This window comes from Tachypleus tridentatus, chromosome 12 (assembly GCF_004210375.1).
Source record: "Tachypleus tridentatus isolate NWPU-2018 chromosome 12, ASM421037v1, whole genome shotgun sequence".
NCBI lineage: Eukaryota > Metazoa > Arthropoda > Merostomata > Xiphosura > Limulidae > Tachypleus > Tachypleus tridentatus.
The window spans coordinates 20,141,651-20,161,802 of record NC_134836.1 but is presented as its reverse complement, the minus strand read 5'-3'; the positions used below and the strand labels follow the sequence as shown (position 1 = coordinate 20,161,802).

The 20,152-nt window shown below is 33.4% G+C and overlaps 1 protein-coding gene across 1 annotated transcript in view; it reads left to right on the top strand.

Moving 5' to 3' along the window:
* The window catches only part of LOC143235096 (electrogenic sodium bicarbonate cotransporter 1-like), a 46,431-nt gene that overhangs the window by 14,226 nt on the left and 12,053 nt on the right, over window positions 1-20,152 (top strand). The window contains exon 6 of the mRNA XM_076472904.1: window positions 7,291-7,512. The gene's annotated coding sequence lies outside the window, so the exon portion shown is untranslated. The remainder of the gene's footprint in view (window positions 1-7,290; window positions 7,513-20,152) is intronic.

Genomic DNA, 20,152 nt, shown 5'->3' with positions numbered 1-20,152 from the left:
TATAGAAGTCGTGGCAGTGTATTTTGTAAATAATGTTGGTGTGGTGTTTGTCAGTGTATTTTTTACATAGTATAGATCTCAGTTTTGTGCCCAAATTTATTCAAAAACCAGGCACAAAACTTGGAAACTTTCACTCAGACTGATTCATTTAAGGCTTTGGAAATTCACAGACAGATCTTTATGGGAAATATTTTAATAGAAATATTGATTACTTGTGTACAATACAGTTATGGCTACTGAAAGCTTGACAAATTTCATAAATGAATGTGTCATAAATTTAGAATTATAGTAAAAATTGGTACTCACAGCTCCACATGAGCAGGTGTTTCACTATTGGACTGACCCCATACACATAGGGTGTTCATATTATTTATCACTATTAATTTTTATATTTATGAATATTATTCAGCACCATTAAATTTTAGGATTAAAACTTAATCCAGTTAAAACTTACGAGATATTATCAAGTGTTAATAAGCAAAGGTAGCAGCCAATTGATCAATCAGTACATTCTAATAATTATAGTTTCTTGTTTTCTGTATATTATGTACTTCTAGTCAGTTTGCTATACAAAATTAGATTCGTTAACTGTTCACATCATGTGATAAATAACATAATTTCTAGTACACACTAACAGTCTTATGTCAAACTACATTAAAAGATACAAATCTCTGAATTTAAATTGTAAAGCTTAATATGACAGAAAAGTTCAGTTGAATGTTCCATCTTGGGATAATATATATATACATGAGAAAATAAATCAGCAGCAAGGTCAAAACTGAATATAATGATGATAAGTATGAATCATTATAACCCAAAGGGTATTTTAAGATGCAGATATTTAAATGTTAGCCCTAAAAATACACACTGTAACTTTTAATTAACAGATTTCTTAACATTATTTCTACTAAATATTTGAGGGCTATCTGTGCTAGATGTCCCTAATTTAGACTAGAGGGAATTCAGCTAGTCATCACTGCTCACTATTAACTCTTGAGCTACCAGTGGATTGACTGTTCCACCATAATGCCCCCACAGTTGAAAGGCAAGCAAGTTTGGTGTGACAGGAATTTAAATCTGCAACCCTCAGACTGTGATTCAAGTGCTCTGTCCATCTGACCACGCTGGACTATATAATTTAATGGTATACCAGGTTCCTTGACCAACTGGTAAATAAATCTATCTTGAAAAGTTTACATATTCCCTTCTTTCTCTCATGGTTTGAATCTAACAGTTGTATTTCAGGACAGCTGCTATGGGTATTAACACTGGTGACCTTTCACTATATGTCTGTGGCTTATTTGGGTTTTATTTGAATGACTTGTCATACACTCTCTTTTTCCTTTATCTGTTATCTCAGATACCCATTTATTTTCCATTGCCTTGGGGATCCTGCTACTACTCAGCATCTGTCAGAGGCTGTACAAGATCATTTCTTCCATCAGGCTTGAACCTGTCAATCATCCTTCTTCAGAACGTTATTCCAGGCTATTTGTAGTGCACAATAAAACTGGAGACTGACAGACTATGATCAATTTGCCTCACTTCAATCACTTCTACCCTGATTTACAATGAAGCCTTTTTTCACCCTCAGGTGGGATTTTTCTCTGTGTTTCTGGATGACCAGAGTATATATTGTGAATATTTACATGCATATCTTTATCTCATCAGCTGGTTTGTTAACTGCAGGGTAGGTGCTTTTAGCCCTGCTCTTCAGGCTTGGTTAAGTTCTGTATGTCTTTTGTCAGGTGGGCAAGGCATTTACTCAACATTTGCATACTAAACAGTTATACTTTCATCATTACATAGATGAGTGGCTTCAGTTAGCTTGTTCCAAATGGGAGTTTGTCCATGACACTCATTGGCTACTCCTGGAGGCAACTTATGTGGGAAGATTAATCAACTTCAAGGGGTCATTCTTTATACCTACCAAATATCTTGTTTCAATACTCATTTCATTCAAGCCCAACCTTCTCCTCTTTGACTTTGTTCAATGGAGTTTTCAGTTCTCCTTTTTCTTACTGTTTTATCTCTTACAGCTCATGAAGTTCTCTCTTTTTTGGGGATGTTGTCTTTCATAAAAGTCATTATTACCTTGGGTCAAGCAAATATGTGGTCTGTTTATTTGACTCTGCATGACCAACAGAATATTGCATGAGATCCATTGGAGGCTCCCATTTTTCCTTCTGCTTCCCTTTTAGATGATCTGTATTGGGGGTTGGACAAGCTCACATGTTGGTTGTTATTTTGCTTATGTCCAGATTAATATAATTTCATGATTGCTTCCCTTCAGGGCTGGGGGCATAGATCAGTCAGCATGAAGCTTCAGGTTGGCAGTCTCTGACTGAGAGATCTTACCATATCAACATCCTGGAGCGTCTGGCTGTATGTTATGTCTTGGATAATTTTCTTTATCTTGCCAGGAAATATTTGGTCATGATCAATTCCAATAAATCTACAGTGGTTATTTATCTCAATAACCAGTATAGTACCTGTTCTCTTCTTCATTTTTGAGTTCATATATGTAGTGTTTGTAATGTTGCATGTCATGTTCCAGGTGCATTCAATCTTGTTCTGGATGAGCATTACAATCTAGGCAAAGTTTATCTAATTGAGTGTTGCCTGACTAGAAATACTTATATACCGTCAAATCTACACTTTAAGGCCATGATGACTTTATAATTTCCATGGCTACTAAATGCACATTGCTGAGATGAGTTGTTTTACAAGATCACTTGTAGGTTTATCCTCACGATATATTTGCTTTATTAATATGCGTGTTATAGATTACTAAGCCATGGGCTTGATGGGTAAAGCAAAAGGGGGATAACTGCCTATCCCTGTCTTTCCTTAGACTGAACAAATTATGAGTACTCTGCTTTTTAAAATATGGTTTTCATGGTCACTAAGTGCACTGTCTCTGGTGTTGTCATTGCTCTGGACTTTCCATTTTACTTTCTTTGCCCTTTTACTTCTAATGGAGCATAGCAATCTTTATCATTTCCCAATTGCAAGCTGCTGGTGGTATCCTACTAAATGTGATAATGATAAAATATACATATAATAATAAAACCATTCTGTTCAGAATAGGGCAGTGGTGTTCTACTGGTGTAGATGATGAAATATCTTTAACTGTGTGTAATTGGAGTGAACTGCCAAAACTGTCGTTCACCACTTTGATAGGAATCTCTCAACCTCTACCAGTCAGTTCCTAGTGGCTAGGTTTTGGATTTAGAGTTGAACCAATCAGCACAAGTCTTCACACATGTATTACAGGTGTCTATTTCTTCACTCAGTTGTACTCTTGTTTTTCCATCCATGTTGTGGGTTACTTGCAGATTAATATAGTTCTTCCTCTTATGCTGTTCCTTGATGACTTTATTACACCGAGGATGTAACTGTGCTATGGCAGTTCCCATCAGTTTGGTTTTGAGTGAGATGGTTTACATTACATAGACATCTTTATGATACCAGAAGTTGGGTTTCTAGATTAGTTAATCAGTTTCTCACATTGCTGTCATGTGTTTTTTTCACATACAGGGAAGTGTGAAATTACTTCTGGTCTGATGAACAGTGTGATCTTCTTTCCTATCCTCACCAGAAATGAATGAGAATAGCTGTTTATATGATAGTAGGTAAGTACTTATTGGGGAGATTGTGAGTCTCAACTCTGAAATACATGATGATAGCAATTAGGTGCTCAAATTTAGACCGTAACTTAATTTTACCAGTTATTTGTAAACATCACAGAGTAATAGACTGAATGCAGTAGCCGTTTTCTTCTCTACCAACCCTTAACCAGCACTATTGTGCTTTGTGATAAATAGTGTTTTATTCAGGATCAACATGAAGGGTAAGTAATGATAAATAAATATTTATTTTTCTTGTAATGGGTTCTCTACTTCTATAATAATGATTAGAAGGAATCCTACTGTCGTTTTCTTTCATATATTGTTGTTATCTACTTCTGATTTACAGTAAGCATCTAATATACCCTGTAATATATACTAATGGGAGTTCGTTTTTTTTAAAATCCAAACTGACTGGATGTGATAATATGACTTCAATAGAGATGTGGTTTCATTGACAAGAGAATTATCTAAAGCTTATTGTATTATAGAGAAAGAGAAACTAAGTATTTATAAAATACGTAACTCATAATTACATTTTAAAATGACAACATTAAATTATCTATAAAATTTATTATATTTGAAGTTTATATATTTAAACATATTCTTAAAGCCTTTATTTCAATCTTGGTAGAATATTATTCAAGGAATTGACTATCTATGAAAAAACATGGAAACAACTTAGGCATTGATAGGTGAAGATTCAGTTAAATTAATGTAAAAGTATCAAGTTTCACAAACCTGTTCCAGTGTAGAGATAATGTTTTCAACCTGTGCTCTTTCTATCATTCTAATATTTTAACCTTAGTTACAGTTTATTTTATTTTTTCCCCAACATATTGAAATATCACCAAATATCTTGTAACATTATTTTTTCCAGAGATCTTAATTCTTGTATATTTTAGCTGGTTCACATATTGCATCTGCAATACACTGGTAACTTCTCTGCTAGTATATGACTTCAAACTCTCTATATAAAAGAATTGGCTGCTTATATGGAACCTTATTACAATACCTTAAATTTATCCAAAACTGAGCTTTGTAACATCATTCCTTTCAAACTAAATGAAACAATGTTTATAAGGTTTTTATTTATTTTAAAATGATCCAGCCTTCAAAATTATTTTAACTGTTTGTAGACACAAAGGTTAAAAGCATTTTGCCTGAAAATTAAACATGTTTGTGTGTGAACTTATTGTAGATATTTGTCACAATGTTTCAGAATATTGCCTTCTGATTTCTGGGTCTTTCTCAATAGCATTGCACCTGCAATCTTATGTTATTGTTTTATTTTCTTAAACAGGTATGTGCTTGGTGGATTTCCTATGACTGTAAAATAAGCTCAGTTAATGTCAGGTCGACAGATTATTCCATTTATTGTAATAAGAGCTTCAGCTTTCTAGAAATATAGCTTTGTACAGAATGGACTGTGAAGCAAATAAACTTGTAAAGTAAGGTTAAAGTATTTCAATTGAGCTATTTTTTGTCAAATATAATATATTTTTCATTTCTCATTTTTTCTAGAGTGAAGTTTTATTCTACTTTTATAAATCTAATAATTGTAAGTTGTAAGAGCACTATTTTTTATGTACTATGACATTGATGTTATTGAATATGGAGAATTGTTTCATAATTGCACATTGTAATAGATCACTTTCAATATAAACCTTTTCAAATGAGTTTACAATATTTCTCACAAAAATAGTGGATGAATTAAATTGTGTATGGTTTGCAAATTGATACTAGTTATGTGATTGGAATTGCAAACATTAAAAGATTAAGATAGCAAGTAATGTAGAGTTGCAATAGACATCTTGCTTTAGAATTAATGAAAAAGACTGTTGACAGCATACACAAGTGGAATGATAAACACGTTCTGAATCATGATTGTGGTTCATAAGTTATTGCAGGGAATTACACAAAACCATAACAGAAGGTTTGGGCAAAAATCACTTTAAACAGTAAAAATTCAGTTTAAGATAAACACTAAAACTTTTAATGTTGGCTACTAAGGCTGTCCATGTATAAAAATGCACAAAAAAGTATGCTCACTAGACTTACAAGTAAGGGAAAATCCATTCACAATGGCTCATTTGTGATTATTCTTCTCATTGTTATTATTATTCTCTTGCCAGCCTACAATGAAAATAGATTGATATATTGCACAAAAAACATTTTGCAAAATACTAAATGAAGGTTGTAGGGTATTGAAAAGTCAATTTGTTTCTTCTATATTTTGCATAAGTTAAAAAAAAACATCATAATTCTAGTGTAAACTATGTTATCATTACCCCTTGAAGCTAGCTTTCTGACAGAAACCTGATGCTCTTTTAAGATGTTTAAGTACAGGGTGAAACAGGAATTACCAACCAATGACTAACCTGTAGAAACTCAATCTATGAAGTGAAAGAGCAAAAAATTAAATCAAAAGCACATATTTGCCAATTACTATGTATTATATATGGAGAATTTAGTTACAAATGCTCACTATATTTGTAAAAAAATTTCCATGACAATCACAAACAGCAGCTTAACATTTTACATCTCAAACTGATTCAATTAAACAGTAAATAAATAAATCATGAACTGTATTAGTTAGCTACTAGCTATCTTTACTATCATTACAAGGTATAAAATTAGCTATCACGTCAAGTAATCCTTTGTCTACAGTTGAGCATAAAAAATTCAGCAAAAATAAATAAAAAATTGGAAATTTACAAAGCTGTAAATAGGGATCATAAAAAAGTAAGGAAACAAAGCTGGAGATGCTGGAGACAATATTTAATCAAACTAGACATCCCTATTTTAACTCATCTCAACTGCATTCTCACTCTCTCTTCTCATATGGTCTGTCACCTTCGTGAACTTGAAAACAAATATTTTTTTAATGAAGAATTGAGCTATGAAACACTATAATCATATGGAGAAACTGCCACCCTTTCAGTGCATCATTTCCATGTTGTTTAAGTCAGTGTAATCACTAATACTATCACACAATACAGTGTAAATATTATAAGAATCGTGCATCTTGATTAAGAATTCCACACAATGAAAAACTTGTGCTTTTTTGGGTGAGCATAGCTGCACTTCTGAATTTTCACTTAATTTAACTGTTCAGATTTCTATTCTGTTTACATTATTATATCAACAATTTTTTTAAACCACTGAAACTGATAAATTTATGACAGTTTTACAATGTTTGAGAGCTTTATCATATTTAATAAGGTGTGAAGTTCAAAGTGTATGTCATAGGTTCTTGTCTGAGTACTTATTAGTTCCTTTTAATGTCACCTGAGCTTGAAATAAAAGTATTCAATTTATTTTGCACGATTTAATTATCTGTTACTCTCTTGTTTCATAACATTTCAAAAACAATGGTATTAATCATTAGATACTCTCAGATGTTTTATTTTCATAGTTCACGAGATTTTTGGCCCAAACATAATGACAAGTTCACAATACCCATTTTTAATCTTCCATAACTTTGTGATTTATTTTTTGTCTGCTCTGTCTAAATTAGCTCTAGGAAAGAGTTTGTTTTAAACTTTGTTGCAGCTTTCAAAATGTCAATTATTCTCAAATAAGTAAATAACAACTTACAACAATATTCTATGAAAATATTTTTCATATGTTTTAATTTAGTTTTGCTTTTTATTTTCAGCCTCAAATGGCCTGCACTTCTTGAGTCTTGCATATTATCTATGTATTATGACCAGTGGGAGGAAGAAAGAGAAAAAAATGTATCAGTGGTTTGATGTTCAGTACCATAACTGGGTGATGCTCAATGCAAATTTCTCAATGTGGCAAGTGTGGCATGGTGCTCAATATTTCATATTCAGTATAGTGAAGCACATTCAAGAATAACTAGTTACAGTTCAAGAAGGTAGAGTGTAATGTTTAAGATTCAGATAGCTTTTATTGTGTAAACATACCTAGAGAATTATAAATATTGTGTGTTCTGGATGTGAAAAGACAATATTAAACATCTGTGAATGTATAAATGAAACAACAATATGTTTGTAAGACCATACTGATAGTGTATATAGGTACAATTTAGATTAAAAATGAATATCTTCCTAAATTAAAATGCCTAAACAGTAAGCTTAAAAACATAAATCATTTACCATTGAAATAGAATAAAACTCCTGTTTGTCATTTCTAGATACCTTGTTAGTAAACAAGGGCAAAACTCTTTGCACTGAAATTTATCACATGTCCAAGGCTCTCAGGATTATATATAAATTCTAACAGATCTACCCTGCTAAAATACTAATAAAGCTTGATCACAATTATTTGATTACACAGCCCATTTCAGTTTCCAGTATGCAGGCTTGTTTTTAAAATAATTTAAATATAAAAAAAGTGATAAAAATTTCTTTTCCTGCCATAGCCATAAAGTGGAACTTGTGACAAAATGCTAACACCTCCAAAAGTATGTGCAAACTAAAATACCAGATTATATGTAGTTAAAAAGGTCTTCCTACAAACAAAACTTTAGATTTTATTTAAAATAACTATGAGAATAAAAAGTATTTTATTTTCAGTGGCAAGGTTGATACGATGAAAAGCTTAATGATCATTTATGAATATTAGCAATTTGTCTGCAAAAAACTTAGTCAGTGACCATCACCTTAAAAATACATAAAATAACACATTGATACCAAAAACCTTACTAGTTCAATCACATCTCATGTCTTGAAAGTATACAGGAAAAATGCAACTTCTAAAAACCTCAGCACAATAGGAACAATGAAAAACAACCCCACAACAAAGAAAGCCTATCGATCAAGAAAATGAGAATTAAACTGAATCAAAATACAAGTGCATCAAGTATATTATACATATGATCCCTATGTTTGATTAAAGATCTGTTAATTTTAAGTGGGTTAAATTCCACAACAAATTTGGTTCAAATGTGGGACAACATTCTTGATTTAAAAAGTCATATATCTTGTATAAGTAGTTCCACATCAATTAAAACTAAACATAACAGTTCCTATTTCTAATTCAAAGCAGCAAACTCTGACATAATGTTCAAATATGGAACATTTATAAGTAAGAAGCTGATAGGAATATTTGTACAACAAATTGAAAACAATTACAAGGAAAACTGACCTGCAAGAATTCAATAAAGTTAACATACAAAGCCACAAGGTTTTCTGAAATTCTTTTACAATGGTCTTGTTTTCTAGACCCCTCAGTTCCAATCACACAAATTTGAAGTGGTGTGACCTGCAAAACACATATAATGTAATAATTTTCTTACACTGAAAATGTATTTCTGATAAGTAATCACCTCTCTCACGTAAATAGCCATTCCCGTTCAGTGCTGCTCTTTATAGAAGCCTTGAATCTCCCACCCATTTGAAATTGACTGATTGCGATGTGTCTCGCATGCAAATCGTCACATGACAATCCTCCACTAATAAGAGTACAATACACTCACTTGACACATGTGACTCTTTCTATTCTAATTAACCAATCTATTATTTAGAGTTTTAGCAGAAAATGGAAGTATCACTTTTCAATGGGGAAAAAAGGTGGGAAGTGAAAGTGGAAATACATTTTCAGTACAGAAAAATTATAACTTCCAATATAATACATTACCTCTTCTCACATAAACAGCTACTATTTGCATTGAATAGATGGAGAGATTGGTGCAAGAAATAGAAAAAAGCATCCTTCGAAAGCATCCAAAGGACATGCCTCAAAAGAATGTCTTTGGAATCAAAGATCACATATAGGAAACAGATATGCTCTTTACCAATTGTGGAAAGATGTCACATATAAGGGTAGAAAAGTAGAGGAACACATCTAAGTGGGAGAGAGCTATGGCAAGAAAAGAATCTGAACCATACGGCATTTATTAAACTCAATCCGAGGAAACATAAACGTGGATAACATTAAAAGAATGTGTTTCTAGGTGTAAAGTGGCTAGTGAACTGCATACGGCAAGTCAACTATTTACAAAACCCAAGATGCTGAGAACCAACATTTCACATGAGTAGGATGAGGATCATACTGTTGATAAATCTACTACAATCCCAAACCTAGTCACCAGGTACCAACATCCATGGGAGGGTAGGAATGAGGATCATACCATCAACAAGTTGACTACAATCCCAAACCAATATCCATATGGGGATAGGAAAGAAGATCATACTGGCAGCAAGTCAACTACTATTCAAAACCCAGCCATATGACAGGGGTAGGTAGGAAAAAGGATCATACTGTCTTCACTTCAAGTTTATGAAACTGGAGAAAATCTCATAGCCTCACTCACCCACAAGTGAGGCACATGATAACAATGTTAGCAATGAAGTCTGAAGAACGGTTACAGGCAGAAGACGCTAACCCAAAGGTGAAAATACTGCAATCTGGTGTGATTAATAAGAGATGAACATACAAGTAGTAGTCCACACACCTAACTGAAAAATTTCTTTCAAAAGCCAAATATGAAATGCCAATGAAAAAGCAAGAAGACACTTGGAACAAAGTACAAGAAGAAGACAACAGAGAAGAATAAACCAAGCAAAGTAAGACAAACCCTACTAGTGAGAGTGGAAGAAAAAAAAATCATGAAAAGAGAATGCCAAAAAATAATGAGGTGCAAATGGATACCATGGAAGGAACTCATCTACTGGAAAGACAGCCCACTGAGGTGGACAAAGAAGCTGTAAGGAACACATCAGTGTGGAAAGAGTAGGAAAGGTAAACATTCTACAGTACTGGGAAAACCAAAAAGTCTGAGACAAGGTAGCCTGATAAATCCTGATTGAAAAGACACAGGACCTCTAATAAAAAAACCAAGTGAGTAAATTTTTAATATTAGAAAGTGAGTCAAGTTGGTGGAAACCCATGATCTAAAGACCAATGACAAGAAATGTTTGATTTACATTGATAAACTCCCTGGATGAAAGATGAATGGAACTAGCTAGAAAAGAAGTTATCTGTCAGGAAAAACTGGATCTCCTCACCAAGGACTGGATAAAAACCAGACACGAAGATGGAAGATAAGTGGCTGAGAGTGATGAAGAATGAATGAAGTAAGAGAAAGAGGTAACAGAGGAGTGATATGGAGCTGGAGTAATCATGAAAACCATGGTAGAGCCAGCCAGTAAGAAGTAATCAGAAGGATCTGACACAAAGTGGCTGGCATAGATGATCAAATCACCATGTGAAGAAGGCAAATAGGCATACCAATATTTTCTGGTTCAATCCTGACTGAAAGCATTTAAAGCCAGAGTAAGAGGATAAGTAACTGAAGACCAAAACTTAGGTAATTTTGTGTTCAAATGCACCAACATGAGATATTCCCCAATGAAGGCAAAATGACACTGGAAAACAGTAGGTTTGAGAGACCATTCAGTCAAATAGACTTTTTCTGGAAGGGAAAACCAATCCACAATAAGATTGAAAACATCAGCATATGACATGGAATGATATGAACATCAAGCATGCCCCCACCCCAAAAAAAAAGATTCAAAATATGAAAAAATAGGAATTGAGAAGAAATGTTACCTCAGTGATTGAGAGAAGCAACTACTGTAGAACTGTCAGAATAGATCATTACCAGATGATTTCTGGCTAAATGTAGAAAATTAACCAACACACAACATACAGCCAGAAGCTCCAGTAGTTTTATATAATGAGACAACTCAACCACATACCAATGATTCAAAGTGTCCTGTTGATCAACTTATGCCCCCCAGCTATGAAAGAACATGTGCATAAAAACGTGTAAACCTGAATGAGGAGGAGGAAGCAGGACATCCACCAATGTATGAGTTTTGTCCGATCACCAATGCAGTTTGTGGTAAAGGAAGAAGGAAGGGATACAACGGTATCCTATGTAAAATTTCACTAGTTCTGAAGAGACTGCACATCTTCAAAAGTGATAGAACTTCACAAACTGTAATAGAGGGAGCAATAAAGGCCCTTGAAAGCATCACTGTATGAAGTCAAAGAGGAAAAGGTTGGACCCGACAGAGATGGGTATTGGGAAAGTGCATCCAAATATCTCACATATCACATATTTGGTAGGCACAAAGGCAGAATTCTTCAATTTGATTAACCAGCCCATATAAGACATCTCCAGGAGCAGCCAACAAGTGTAATGGGTGGATTCCTTTTGGAATGAACTAATAGTAGCCAGTTGACCTTACAATGAAAGAATAACAAACCTTGAGCACATATGTAACAGACAAATGTTTTGACTGCCCAATAACAAACGTATAGTGCCAAAGCAAGCCCTAAGGGCAGTGTGCAAAACCCATAAACTACCCCTTGAGGAACAAACCAAAGACAACATTGAGACAGACAAAATATCAAAATATGCATGTAAGCATTTACAACATCCATCTTGGTTCATCCACAAACCTGGAGAAAAAGCTCCTCTGAAGGTGAGAAACAACTCCATGGTAAAGTGGGGTAGAACCAGAAAATGTTTGAGGCAGTACAAACATATCTCAGTTTCCAATTTTCTTGAAAAGACAAACAGCCTGAAGAAAGATGACAGACAGGTCAGATGGCCTGTTGAGTTATCTCAACTCTGACAAAGTGTAGCTAAAGAGAAAAAGGTAGAGTACTGGTGCACTGACTCCACATATGATTCCAAAGTCTCAGGTACATCACCAAAAACACACCACCAACAAACAGTTACCATACATAAATCCTTAAGAAAAAAGACAAGGCTGTATCTCTACCAAGGAGATCACAACAAAAGAGAAACCACACGTGGAAAATGAGAGCCAAAGACAATAAATGTGGATATAGTCAGGGAAAGGTTCTTCAAGAAAATACCTCAGGATCTCTGTATTTTGCCTCAGAAAAGAGATAGATAATAGATAAATTCTGCAGAAGGGATGTTTGGGTAAGATGAAGGTACAAAAACTATGCAGAGGATAAACCAATGGGAAAATCAGGGACTGCCCCTCCACATGAGTAAAATCGACCTCAACTGCTGAGAATTGAGAAACAAACAATCAGTCTGATGGTAAGCTAATGCAAACTGACCAGTAGCCTATGAAATGCTAAGAGTGAACTCTAATATCTGAGGAGGGGGAATAAAGTACTGAGTAGAAGAGGTATCATACAATAAAGGATAGGAATGATAAGAAATCAGGGAAATGGACAAAACATCACATACCTGAGAAATCATGTCTAAAATTGCCATAATAGGCCAAACTGATCCCACAAGAGGGGCATAGGAAAAATGAAAAATATGGTGATAGAAAACGGCTATCAAATTCCTCATCAGCTCAAACATGTTCTGCATTTTCAGGAGAAGATTCACCTGTATAATGATCAATTTAATACTGTATAACAGCAGATAAATCAGCAACATGTCTCCCTAATTTGCAGCCTGTGAGACTGTGTTAGTAGGAGGTATGATATCCAAAGTGATAATGTGAACCCTGGATTTCATATTAGAAATATAAAATTAAACACAAATGTTTGAAAGAGAAAAATGATCTGAAGTGAGAAAAAAGACTGGGAAATTAACTGAGAATTTTGTCAACTATGAAAATATAAAAAATAAATAATGAAGAAATTCCATTTCAGAAGTTAAACTAATTAAACTCACAAACTTGTACAGTATGAAGATCACTAAAAAGGTGTCTTGACATGAGTACTGTCAAATGATAAGTGATAGTTCAGTAAAATTGGATAGATGAATACACGTGCATCAAGAGATTATGTCACACACTTATCGGTGGAGAGTTATCGCATGATGATTTGCACAAAAGACATATTGAAATCAGTCAATTCTAAATGGATAGGAGCTTCAAGGCTTGTACCATGCATATAGAGGGCAGCACTGAATGAGAATAGCTATTTATGTGAGAAAAGGTAATGTATAATATCGTAAACAAGCTTACTTTTTACTTTGCCTTTCAGGACTTCTAATCTCTAAAAATGAAACATGATTTATCATGATATTGTATTAAAATATTGAAGTGTTTTGTCTAAGAATAAAGACAGTTTGAAAGTTAATTCCCACCAAAGAGAAAAATAATAATAATAATCTTATTTCCTAAAATTACCTGCTATCACTTGGATTTGTACAATGTATAAATTCATAACTGTATTATTTGGAAGCATTAGCATTTCAATTAATCATGTGATTTTATTTATGGTAAATAAATATTATATTAGAGGCACCAGTGGCTAAACATTTTTTATACCATGATATAATATAAAGTTGTACATTAAGGTATCCTATTCTGATGTGTCACCACTATCATCACACCAGCTATTACATAACATACAATACACAAAACTGGATGTCAGAATATATAACAAAAAGCCTACAACAATTATTTTGACAATCATGCTAGTTACAATTAAATTTACAGTCCACAAAACTGGATACATTAATTTATAACAGGAAACAATAGTTATTTTGACTATCATCCTAGTTATCACATGATGTACAGAACACAAAACTGGAAGCATTAGTCCTTTTACTACATTCTTGGTGGACTACACTGAACACATGACTCCAAAGTAACCATTAGAATTTCCATACTCTAAGTTATAACATGTTTGGTTTATCTTCATGAATATTTAAGTTTTTATAAAACATTACAAGTCTTTTTGTAAACTAAATTATCAGAAAAACTTGTTAGGGAATACAGGGAGTTAGAGAGTTGAAAAGGAGTCAGTACTGACTGCTCCAAGCACAGAGTGATTTTTCAGTTTAAGATTAAAAATACATTTCTTCATCCAGAAGTTATCAAGTTTCATTTGAATAAACTCCAAAACCTCATATATATATATTTCAGATATTCTTTTTCACAAAAACTACATATTTGTTTCTTATTCTAACTACATTAAATCTGTATGTATTAAATCAATATGAATACTAGCCACAAAGTTCCAAGATACTTCTCCTGAAAGTTTCTTCTTCTAACCTTTTCACATCTATATTTTGTGTTCATTTTACTGTTAGCAGCTGAAATAAAAACCTGCTAAACATAAGACAATGAATCACCACACCTACCATTAGACTGTTTACATAACACTGTAACATGACTCCATCAATACCACACACGCACATGTGGCTGCAATAAGCCAAGATTCCCACAGAATTTATCATAATTCTGATTCCAAGAACATAGTAGAATAAAGTTTATATGCAAAAACGGCTCGTTTGGGTTGAGAAAATATTTTACATAGAAGAGCGAACAACGTTTCGATCTTCTTCGGTCATCTTCAGGTTCACAATCAGGTTCTCAATCTCGACATCACTGAGAATAAAGTTTATTGGCTTGCTTTACAGTACAGTAGTTGCAAGGAGAATTGTCTAAAGCAATAAAAGTGCAAAAATATATTTTATGTCATCTGTTACAAATCTGATTGATTTGCATTTCTACATTATATTTGCTCAATCTTGTTTACGTTCTCAAACTGAGGAGAAGAACAAATTATTTTACTGAACTTTAGAGATACATTTTAGAAAATCATAAAACATTCAAGTTACTGTAATTGTTCACATAAAATCACTTTATGTGAGTTTAAAAATCTAATATTGAATTAGTCAACACACTTCAACATTTCCAATAAGACTTTGGCTTTATCCTTTAAGCCAATTACAAACACCTGTCAAATTTAAACAGTTTGGAATATGTTTGTTCTAAGCATGAGTAAACAAAAGGCTTTAAAATAATGTAGCAGTGAGAGAAGTTACTCTGGTTTGCTAAGTATATTGATATCTTAACAAATTAAAAATATGGAAGGTTCTTATTTTATATTCTAGCTTATCAATGTCTGTTTTCTAACTTTCCATTGGTTTTCTTAAAATTTCTACCGTTTACGTTGGTTTCTTTGTTTATAGGGTACAGTTTTAAAATGGCACTCTCACCCAAAGCTATTTTGACCAGTCTTTTGTACCCCTTACTTTTTGTACCATTGCAGCAAGATGAGACAACCCTCCACCAATTATACTGCACTGCTATACTAGCAAAGGTAGCTAGTATATGCTACTAAAAATGCCTCCAACACTGTAGCACAATCATCACTTTTGAGAATTAGCAGATAAAGCAAGAAACACCAGAAATCAGTGGTGAGGAAGAGTGAGAAGTGGGTGAGTAGAAATACATACCTACCAGAAATACATTTTTGGAGTTATAAAATGTTAACTTTCAAAACAGCACAACGTCTTCTCACACAAAGCTAGAATCCCATGTTGCAAAGATGAAGGGGCCACTGGATAAATGGTTGGTGATCTTACAGAAACACTCCATCTCCGTAATGAGCACTTTAGAAGTATATAGATTCAGTGCAAAGATATAATATTCTGCATACCTGAACAGACAACACCTGTTACCAGGTGGGATCCTGAAATATCATGTATATCAATGAATTAAAGTAAAAAAGAACAATATATTGACTTACACCAGGCAAAAGTAAACAAGTATGTGTAGAACTGCCACAGGAGGAAGACAATACCTACTTAAGAAATACACAGCTATGTTGTGCAGATAAAGAATGACAGATGTATTGGGAGTTGTACACATATCAGTCTGAATGATCTCCTCCAAAAGATGAAGGTTGCAAAGAGTTAAAGACAAATGTATGTTTGAGAAAAAAACATGATTTAGACAACACAAATGTGATGTACACTGTAACAGGTAAACAAACCATGTGTTTCCTTTTGGAAGAGAAAGTCCCGTGCACCATATTTTCCTGGTCTATGGTGTTACTACTTGTGAGTATTTATGAATTAATTTGAAGTATATAGGTGTGTACACTAAAGTTATGTGAACATTTAAGATTTCAGATTTAAAGAAGAACCAATAACATGGACCCCTCATTGTCTAGATCTGTTGCCTGCTACTATTGCTGTGTGGATAAGCCAACTCCCTCAGTTTGGATATTATTCCCTGAATGTTAATGCATGTGGATGATTCTCACATGTCTTTCATACATTCTCATACACCGGTTCCAATAGGTAATGAAGACTTTATTTAACACAGTAACAGTGTTTGGTCTTCAGTGGGAATGAGAAACTTATGTATGTGTATGTGTACATTATTATTAAAAATTATTAACTTGGGAAGGGGTGTAGGGATCATCAGAAAAGTTGAATCAAAATATAAAAATTGTATTTTCAAGCTGACAACTTGGGACTCTTAAAAAGTAAACAAACTATTTTATCCCCACTAAAATTGATAAGTACTGTTGGCATGGAGTTAAAAAAGGGATTTATAGAGTAAGAAAATAATACAGACATTACTTTTAGCTGTAGGCTTGACAATACAGTCTCTGCATTTTGATTCATGTTGTTTCTTTATTTTTCTGACAGTCTAGAATGAGTTTTAATTATATTGTTACTTAAGTTTTTCTTTATATTCATTCATATACATTCTAAACTTGACAAATGCATGTGAATTCAGTTGAATGTTACATATTTTTTAACAGTAACATTAAACAGTAGTTTCTGCTTTATGTTCCACTCATCCACCACATATTAAAAATAAATAACAAATGTGCAAAAGAGAATAAACATATTTACTGGTATACACCTGTTGCAAACAAATTGTAAAGTTGTTCTCAAAGGACCATTGTGAAGGCAAAGATTGTATGATCACAAATTTAATGACTTGTACTATTATGTAACAAAAGATGAAGAGCAACAAAGGAATCTCATCGGAATGGAATAATGTTTCTTTTAAGATAATACAACAAAGGTTAATGCAACATGTTTATGCTTACAGTAACATGCTTACTTTGATATGTTTACATAACAAATATTTGTTTGTTACAGCCTGCTGTGTACGAGTGTTTGTTAGAATAAGGCAACACAAATAATTCATTCAGTGGCACACTTTGCTAAATTAACAATTAGCAATTACATTTACAACCACTACCTGTTTAAAATTGCAATAGCTATATGAAAGAGTGATATATGCAGTGGTAATAAATACTGAATTTGTACTTGTGACTACTGCTGAGTACAAAAAACAGTAGAAAGAATCACCAATGTGATATTGAATAGTGACATCTAGTGTCAAAAACCTGTTGAAATATTGTCAGGGAAATAAACTTGAGCAATGATGAACAAGAGTGGCTTGAATAACAATATACAACATCAGGATCCCCTAATTTTGTTGTGGCTGTTTCCAATACACTAGAAAATGCACAAGCTGTAGTTTCCATTCCAAAAAACATGCACATACAAGTAAAACACTGGATTTTTTGATGGGTAAAATTGAAGGACTTAGAAAATTTCAAAGCATGATATAATTAAGGAAGAAGAAGTCAGTTTAAAAGTACTGTCAGTTTTTTGCAGAAATTTCAGTGGAGTCCTGTAACACAATAAATATCATTTGGAATAATTTTATAGTGGAATCAAAATGGTGATTTGTTGCAAGCAACAAAACTGTAGATCTATTGCTGACAGCTTACTCTTGAGTATTCAAAAACACAGTTTTGTTTGCTTACATTTTTTTGTGGTCTCTATTTGTGGATTTTAAATACCTAGTTTTTAATTATCTGCTATGTTGAGTTTTTTAATGCACAGCAATGAGAAAATATGTGTTTAGAGCAGTGGTTCTTAACCTTTTTCAGTGTTTGCACCCCTTTCAAATCAGTAATCATTTCTTGCACCCCCTGGAGAAATATAAAGCATACTCTTATGTAAAAATATAGATTTACTTTAATTATTCATGGGCATCCTTGCACCCCTTGGGAATCATCTTCGCACCCCCTAGGGGTGCGGGCACCCCTGGTTAAGAACCCCTGGTTTAGAGTGAGGCACAACCCCCACTAGGCACGTATAAAATTATTCAAGTAGAAAAACAGCCCTTTCAAATAAAACAAGTGTGTTTAAAACATCTCTTTAAATAAAGATTTGTGTCTTTTGAAGTAATTATTTATCAAGGTTTTGTGTAAACTTGTTTAACGTGAGTTTAATATAAAAGCAGCCACTCAGAACAGCGTTGCATCTTTCACTGAAAAATAATTAATTTTTAAGTAGGTCATGGACATTCACAGCATTCCATGTAGCATATCTGTCTATGTTGTGATTCAAAATGCTCAGTTGATTTTGCTGTAGTTTTGTGTAACAGTAACATGAATAAAAATAATATGATTAAGTCGGCAAATTTTAATTTTGTCTCAACAATCATGAAATCATGTATTTTGGTTATTATTAATCTTTTGGTGATCCAATCTATTTACAAGAAAGGTTTTCAGAGGTGTTTCAAGAGTGAGTCTACATTTAAAGGTTTTTTTAGCCCAAATGATTGGAGATCACTCAAAGACTTAATAGAGATATCCTAGTACCACAGTGAGGTTGCATTTTTAAATTAAGATGACTTTTATTAGTTCATGGTCATTGATTTTTGGTTCTATGTTTAAAATAAAATTGTTTTTAAAAAATGTACTTTGTGAACTGGGAGGATTTTTTATTATTTTCAATGAATCCAGTTTTTTCTGCAATATAGCATTTGAGACAGTTATTTCTCATAATTATGTCTCCACAGAGGGGTGTACTGTATATCAGGATACCTGGCATGGGTATTAAAACTTTTATTAAAATTAGAGAACAATGTTTCAATCTTTTTAGGTCTCTTAGGCCTTCAGGCCTAATTTAATACCTATACCCATACCTCGTTTCATATTCTCTCACACATGCTCTGTTTGAATTATTGGCTTCTGGTCATATTTCCATCTCCTTACCATGTTCTCCATTGTTCTGATTGTTATATATCATTAGTGTTTTTCACAGTCTTACATTGTACTTATACTTACTTTACCCAGATCAGGCTTCTTTCTAAGACTTCTGTTACCTGGGATGGTGATTGTACTTTTTCTCCTATTTCCCTCCCTCCTGTTTCTTTCCTATATACTCATTTAGACTCATCTTCTGCATCTGAATTGGGCTGTCTTGGTGTTAATTGTCATGTACGTATTTTAAGGGCTCCTGCCATTTTTTTATTCTACCTTTGGACCCCTCATTGTCTAGATCTGTTGCCTGCTACTATTACTGTGTGGATAAGCCAACTCCTTCAATTTGGATATTATTCCCTGGATGTTAATGCATGTGGATGATTCTCACGTCTTTCATACATTATCTTTAAAACCTGTTTTATTTCCTGCTGAGTTTTAACTCTTAAGCTATTTTTTACAATCTTCACACTGCCTTTGAGTAGGGTAAGTATATTTTCTTTTGCAGCAAGAGTGTCAAGTCGATTTGAGGTGAACCACACACATTGTGCCCTAACATCACTTACACTTCTTACTTCACTGATAACTTGTTGTTTACGATCAAATTTCATCCGTCTCTGTCTTTTGCCTTTAGTTGGAGAATAGTATACCCTGATCAAGATTAGATAGTCTCCCATAGATGCATCCCTTGCTGTTAAGTGCCATACTTAATTTTCTTTCTGTAACGATCTCATAGGTTTAATGCTTGCATCAACCTCTCTACCATTTTGTTGTAGGATTCCATATGTTTTGTCCATGGAGAAGAGATATCATCTTGGCAATTAACATTTTTGTGACCTGAGAATGTG